This window comes from Chrysochloris asiatica, unplaced genomic scaffold (genome assembly GCF_000296735.1).
Source record: "Chrysochloris asiatica unplaced genomic scaffold, ChrAsi1.0 scaffold00008, whole genome shotgun sequence".
Lineage (NCBI taxonomy): Eukaryota > Metazoa > Chordata > Mammalia > Afrosoricida > Chrysochloridae > Chrysochloris > Chrysochloris asiatica.
The window spans coordinates 25,132,099-25,138,507 of record NW_006408526.1 but is presented as its reverse complement, the minus strand read 5'-3'; the positions used below and the strand labels follow the sequence as shown (position 1 = coordinate 25,138,507).

At 46.5% G+C, this 6,409-nt stretch overlaps 1 pseudogene; it reads left to right on the top strand.

Annotated features, from left to right (window-relative positions):
• The first annotated feature begins 1,493 nt into the window (after positions 1-1,493).
• The window catches only part of LOC102820942, a 9,340-nt pseudogene continuing 4,424 nt past the window's right edge, over positions 1,494-6,409 (top strand).

The window sequence follows — 6,409 nt, the reverse complement described above, 5'->3', positions numbered from 1 at the left end:
AAGGAGTCTTCACATCAAGAATCAAGCCTATCAGAACACCCACACTTAACCTGTTTTCAATGGCTGGATGATCAGAACTCAACTAGAGGAAGAAAGAAGAGGAAAAAAAAGAAAAGAGTAATCTGCTACAATTTGATGAATTTGACCTATGCTTGTGGATGCAGTAGGTCAAAGGAAGGAACAAATCTTTACAGTTAGGGTCATTCCCACCCCCTTGGTACACAGGTTCAACAAAGATTGGCATCTTAGACATTGGCTACCCAAAATGGGAGGGGGGGGAGTCTCAAAGGCAAGAAGTGATTGGCTTACAAGCTTTCAATAGGGAACCTAGTTCCAGAGGGTACAGGGAAATGTAGAATCTCCATTGAGTAGTTTCCAGCCTGTCTGGATGGGACTGGTTAAAGGAGATGGGGATAAGATTCTTTTGGTTCAATAGTGAATGATTACTATCAGGACTGACTGTGAGTATTGGAAAGATAAAGGTGAAATTTTGTAACAAAATGAGGGGAGTGGTTGATTTTGCAGTCCAGGAGTGGAGGTCCCTGGGACCATCTAGGGAGAAATCGGAGTGTGGGACCCTATCCAGAGAAGCAATGATGCCAGAGATGGAGGCAGAGACGATGACATGGAAAGATGAAGCAGCTGGGGACTCTAGACTCAGGGAGGGAGAGGGGCTGTGTGCTGATGGCCAGGGGACAGGCTTGTGGGGTATGCCCTTTGGTTGTTTGATGATACATGCAGGGGCTTATAATCATTGCAATGAAACGAAATAAGATAGAATGAATGTAAAGCTAATGTTCTCCCTTGTAAACTATCACATAATTCACACACACACACACACAAAGAATCAAGCCTATCCCCTCAGTAAACAGGGTTGATAGGGATAGGCAACGTAGACAATTGGCTACCTAAAATGGGGGTGGCTATAAAGGTACAAAGTGACTGGCTTACAAGTTTTCAAGAGGGAATTTAGCTTTAGGGTGAGCAGGGAAAGGTAGAATCCCCACTGAATAGTTTTCGTCTTGTCTAGATGGGTCTGGTGAAAGGAGATGGGGATAAGATTCTTATGATTCAATAGTGAGTAATTGTTATCATAACTAATTGCGATTTTCACAACCATAAAGGTAGAAGCTTTTTTTTTAACAAAAACGGGGGAGTAGTTAATCTAGCATTCCAAGAACAGTGGACCCTAGGACAATCAAGGGGGAAGAACGTGAGCGGAATGTGGGACCCTATCCAGAGAAGCAGTGATACCAGAGATGGAGGCAGAGATGATGACATGGAGAGATAGAGCAGCTGAGGACTCTAGACTCATGGAAAAAGAAAGGCTGTGTGTTGGCATCCAGGTGGCAGGCTTGCAGAATGTAACCTTTGGTTGTTGAAATGGTTATCTATTCCTGGGTGTTTTTGTGTACATCAAAACAAAACAGAAGGGTAGTATTTGAATGGGTGGCACGAGAAATTGCAGGTTATTAAGTTGATTGCACACATTGATGGCTCTAACAAAGTCATCTCTCTTCCTGGATTCCAATGAGAGTAATACTGAGGAGTTGCCAACATTAGCCTTTCTAAAGAAGGAGCCATCTTCAACACAGTGAAGGCAGCTTCAGGGGGAGAAGGTCACAGTAATTAACATCTCAGATTTGGAAACTGTCATATACACAAAGCCTGTCAGGGTGCTAAGCAGTGGAAGTGAGGATGAAGAAAAATTCATTCCCCTGGCTGAGAGACTTAAGTGTTGGGTTTTGACCTGAAAAGAGTTGGGCCTTGAGGACCCTAGTTCCCCAATTTCACGTGTCTTGGATCATCAAAATAAAGAAGGCACCTTATGTGACTGGGGAAAAAAAGCCCTTTCCAAAGGTCCCTGCTATTCCCCTCCATGATACCTCAGAAAGGGCTGCCTCAAATAGCAAGGGCCTTAGACGATCCATGCCATCCGCTTCCAGCATACTAACCTACCTGCTCTGTCCAGGGCAATAGCTTGCCAGTAGCAAAAACAAATTCTGAGATCCCCCTGCCTCAGAAGAGAACCAAGCACAGTCAGAAGGCTCAGGGAAGAGACTGGCAGAGATGTCCCGCAGCAGGGACAAGCGAAACAGAAGGAAAGCACCGTGAGGCAACAGGAGAGGAAGAAGAAGCCACTGAAGGAAAACAAGGGGACCACCCAGAGGCCAGAGGAGTGCTTAAAGCACATCACTGCAGTGCTGGATCCAGAGCTTTCACAGATGGAAGGTGGGGGCCAGCTCCTTGGGGTGCCGCAGTCCATGGAGTGCCGCTGTGTGATTGAGGTGCATCATCACTTGGAGAAGGGCTGGGCTGTCTGAGGATGGAGGAGAGGACTGGGCAGAAGAGCCAGTAGTCCTGGTGCTGTTCCTGGCAAAAGCAGTTGTGTCCAGAATTACCAACTTAAAGCAGGAAAGCCTGGATGACACCAACAAAGGGAAGGAAGCACTTTGGAGTTTTGTAATGGACATCACTGCAAAGACAACAGGGAAAACTCTGTCCTTGGTGATTGTGGACCAGGAAAAATGCTTCAGTGCCCAGAATCCTCCAAGGAGAAGGAAACAAGGAGTGGCAAATAGAGATCAAGCTAAGGAGAAGCAGAGACAAGCAGAGGGCAACACAGGGTCCAGGCCTCTGGTTACCAGGGTAGACTTGGAAGAGGCACTGGTGGATCTGCAGCTCCACACAGAAGCCCAGGTGCAGATTCAGCAGAGTTGGAAAGAGATGGCTGACTATGCATGCATATTCACAAAGGCAGGGACTGAGGCACCCTTCAAGCCTACCAGCGGTGTTTTTCAGGGCAAGAGTGCCAGAATTTTCTTGCAGATATAAAAGTTCGACGTGGGGTAGGTGTGACCTCCACCATCCACCGTGTTGGACCAGAGCTCTCCAGGCGTGTCTACCTCCAGATGACAACCTTGCAGCCAGATCTCTCTCTAGATGGCACAGATTGATGTCACCCTCAGGAGGGACAGTGAAAAACTAGAGATGCCCCTCGCCCACCGGAACTACGAGACTGCCACAGCCTGGAAGCACCTCCTAGAGCACACACAGAGGACGGGCCTACAGCACCGTCTCTGGGCGTAGTCATCACAATGGTTCGTCAACTCAAACCGATGGGTGTTTGCATTTACCTCCACCAGAAAGTCAGCTGCCCTGACCAACCACCCCCACCAGTGCCCCAGCCATCCCCTAGAGCACAAAGGAACGACGACAGACCACTCAGGCACATTTAATAATTGTAGAAATCCAAAAGAACCTCAGCAAGAAATCTCAAAGTTGTGAACTGGCGTCTGTGGGTCGGCTTGAGTAGGCTGGTTGCAGCACAAACCTCCTACTCACCCATGGGCTGCCTCCACCAGCGAAGGAGCAAGAGTAGGATCACTATGCTGACTTCTTGATCATACATGGTTATGTGTTTTGTTTCAATAAAGCATTTATACCAATGGCAAAAAAACAAAAAACAAAACCAGAGGGAATAGAAGCACATAGTGTTAAATGATGATGCATGGTAGGGATTGTAATCATTGCAATGAAACAAAATATGATAGAATGAGTGCAAAAGTGATGTTCTCTTATGTAAACTATCATTCAATTCACAATAAAAGCTTTAAAAAAAGAGTTAAAGGGAATAGAGGTAAATACTGTTTACTGTTGGTACATGAAGGGGATTGCAATCATTGTAATGAAGCAAAGTATATGATTTGTTGAATGTAAAGCTGATGAACTGTTCTATAAACCTTCATTCAATTCACAATAAAATGTTAAAAAAAATAAGTAAAAATTTAAACAGGAAGGAAGGAAAGGGAAGAAAGGAAAGAGAGAAAAGAAAAAAGGAAGGAAGTTGTCAGAAAAATGGGAGCCGTCAGTGGCTCTGATGCAGTTAACCTAGTAGACAATAGAAAGATGCAGGTAACAGAGAGAAGAGATCATCACAGGAGTAAAGGATGAGATCACAGGAAGGATGAGATCCAGAACCCAAGAGGATGAGTTGACCTTTGACTGGAGGAAGGACACAGAATACATTAGAAACTGGAAGCTCACATCACTCTGCGTTTCCTTTATTGGACCTCTTGGCAATATGGATTAAAGATGATTCCTGACTCTTGAAGACAGGTGGAGGGATGAGCAGGGAGGGAGGTGCTGTGTGGAAGACACAAGCTGGTGCTTGTAAACCAGATGACCTAATGTGATGTTGCTCATGGCACTTCCCTTTTATTGACCTTGAGACTGTAGAGTGGTGCTATAGAGTAAGTTGTTGTTAAGTGCCTTCGAGTCAGTTTCGACTCATAGCGACCCTGTATAGGGAGTTCTGGAAGAATGCGAATTAACAAGAGAGTTGTGGGGATAAGTTGGATATCAGTCAAGTTGAGTTTGTGAATTCTACCTCCCGCCCCTACCCCTGTCTCCACCCTACATGAAAGGGGAAATTATTAGGCCCTTTCCTTTCATCACGTCAACCGTTGTGTATGCACTCCCCTTTCTCACCACCTAGTGTCACTAGAAGCTCACGCTAAACAGAAGACAACTGCTCTGAAGGCTGGCAGACACTCAGAAAGTTAATTGCTGTTTTTCAGAAGTGCTAACAGGTGGTGTGGAACCAGAAATATCCTTTTTTTCTGAAAACCTTTACAGTTTGGCAAGGTTTATAGAACCCTAGAAGTTTAATGTTGGGAGAGAGACTTCAAGCATTCAGTCTCATCCAGCTGACAGGGCTGGAGGTACCCAGAGGAGCGACAATCCGTCCTAAGCTCACTTCTAAACAAATAAGCTGTGGAACCAAGTCTACAAGTTCACTGTCTCCCAGAGAACTGAGGTGTTAGGCAGTCAAACTTAGACAGGCTCTTAGCTCACTCACTGTATTTGAAGGACAATTCCATTTAGGGGCAGGGGCCAGCTTCAGTGCCCTTCCATTCCGGTTTTTCTGGGCTCTCTGAAAGTGACCCCAGAAAGTAGGAGTGAGTCCCACCGCCCCTCAGTCCCCCGTGGTCACCTCTTTGGCTATCAGCCATCTAGATCTGGGGCACTCTGAGCAGCTTCTGCCACCTTTCCTGAGCCTGGGTTGGGGCTGGTTAGCTAGTTGATGGAAGATACCATTAGCACCTTTTGGGGATGGGGAAGTTGAACTTGAGATGGTCAGTTAGTCAGTGGTAAAAGGTAGAGACAAAGTTTAGGCTGGAACTATTGACTCTGGAGTCATGGTGTGGTGCTGTAATCCTCCAGCCACTCCTTAAAGCACAAAACAACACCAACAATTGACTCCAGAAGACTTCAGGAAAGGTCCAACTGAATTCTCTCCAATTAGCTAAAAAAGTTCTTTCTTTGGAGTAGATCTAGGTCTCCTTACAGAACCTTACCCTACCCAGTATTGCCAGACACCCCAAGAATATGCAATTCCAGTCCCTTTTGAGACAGACCTGAGTAGTCAGTATCCACTAGGTGGGGACAGAGCCCCAGCGATGCCAGCAACTGAAGTGTCCACTCCAAAACTCCAGGGTCCTGGCCATGTGGGCTCCTTCCCTGGAAGTGAGTGTCTAGACCACCAGTTCCCCTCCCAGGACAACCCTGAGCCTTCTCTACTTATAACATATTTTTACAGCACTGTGGGATTTAGGAAGTTGATTCCGGCACCCTACTCTATTTGATAAATCAGGTATTACAGCTGAGGATACAGGACCTTAGAGAGGTTTTAAAGTACATTCATGGTTACATAGTGCATGGCAGAACTACCCTCAAAATCAAGTCTTCTTGCCTCTGAATCCCATGTTCTTTCTGCCAAAACCCAGCTGCCTCCTTGGAGGATGCGCAGCACAGCAGTCAGGTTATTATCACTGAAAGCAGAGCTTGGGTGCCCAATTCCACTGGTCCATATGCTGCACTCTGATGGTGCCCAGCTGGTCTTCAAAATGCTGCCATGCCCCAAGGCCAGGGGCCAACTCTGTCCCCTGAAACTTGAAGGTACTCAGAGAAACAGACAGTCGCAGCATGGTTGTGGGCATGACTGCATCCGGAATGGGTGGTCAGGCAGAAGTTTATCATGGAGCCCATAACTGGTCTCCTCTGCCCACATCTGTGGGTGTGAATGGTGAAGAGAAGCGTGTGCAGGACTAAGGTTCTGACTTCGCTCTGTCTTGTGAAAGACTACTGAGAATGAAGGAAAGGCTCTGGTACCCACGTTTCCATCAAATTCTGGGCACACGTGTGTGAGGCAGAAAAAGTTGGGAGATGGAGGTTTTGATACAACATGAAAGAACTTCGAAGTCCTCCCTCATGGAAAGAGGTGGGAAGGGTCTCCTAAAGAGGCACTGTCAGAGCTGGGGAAAGGCAGTGTATACGGATAACTCCCTGGAAGGCACTATGGCAGACCAGAAAGAGCAGATGTTACCACTTACCATTTGTGGAGTCA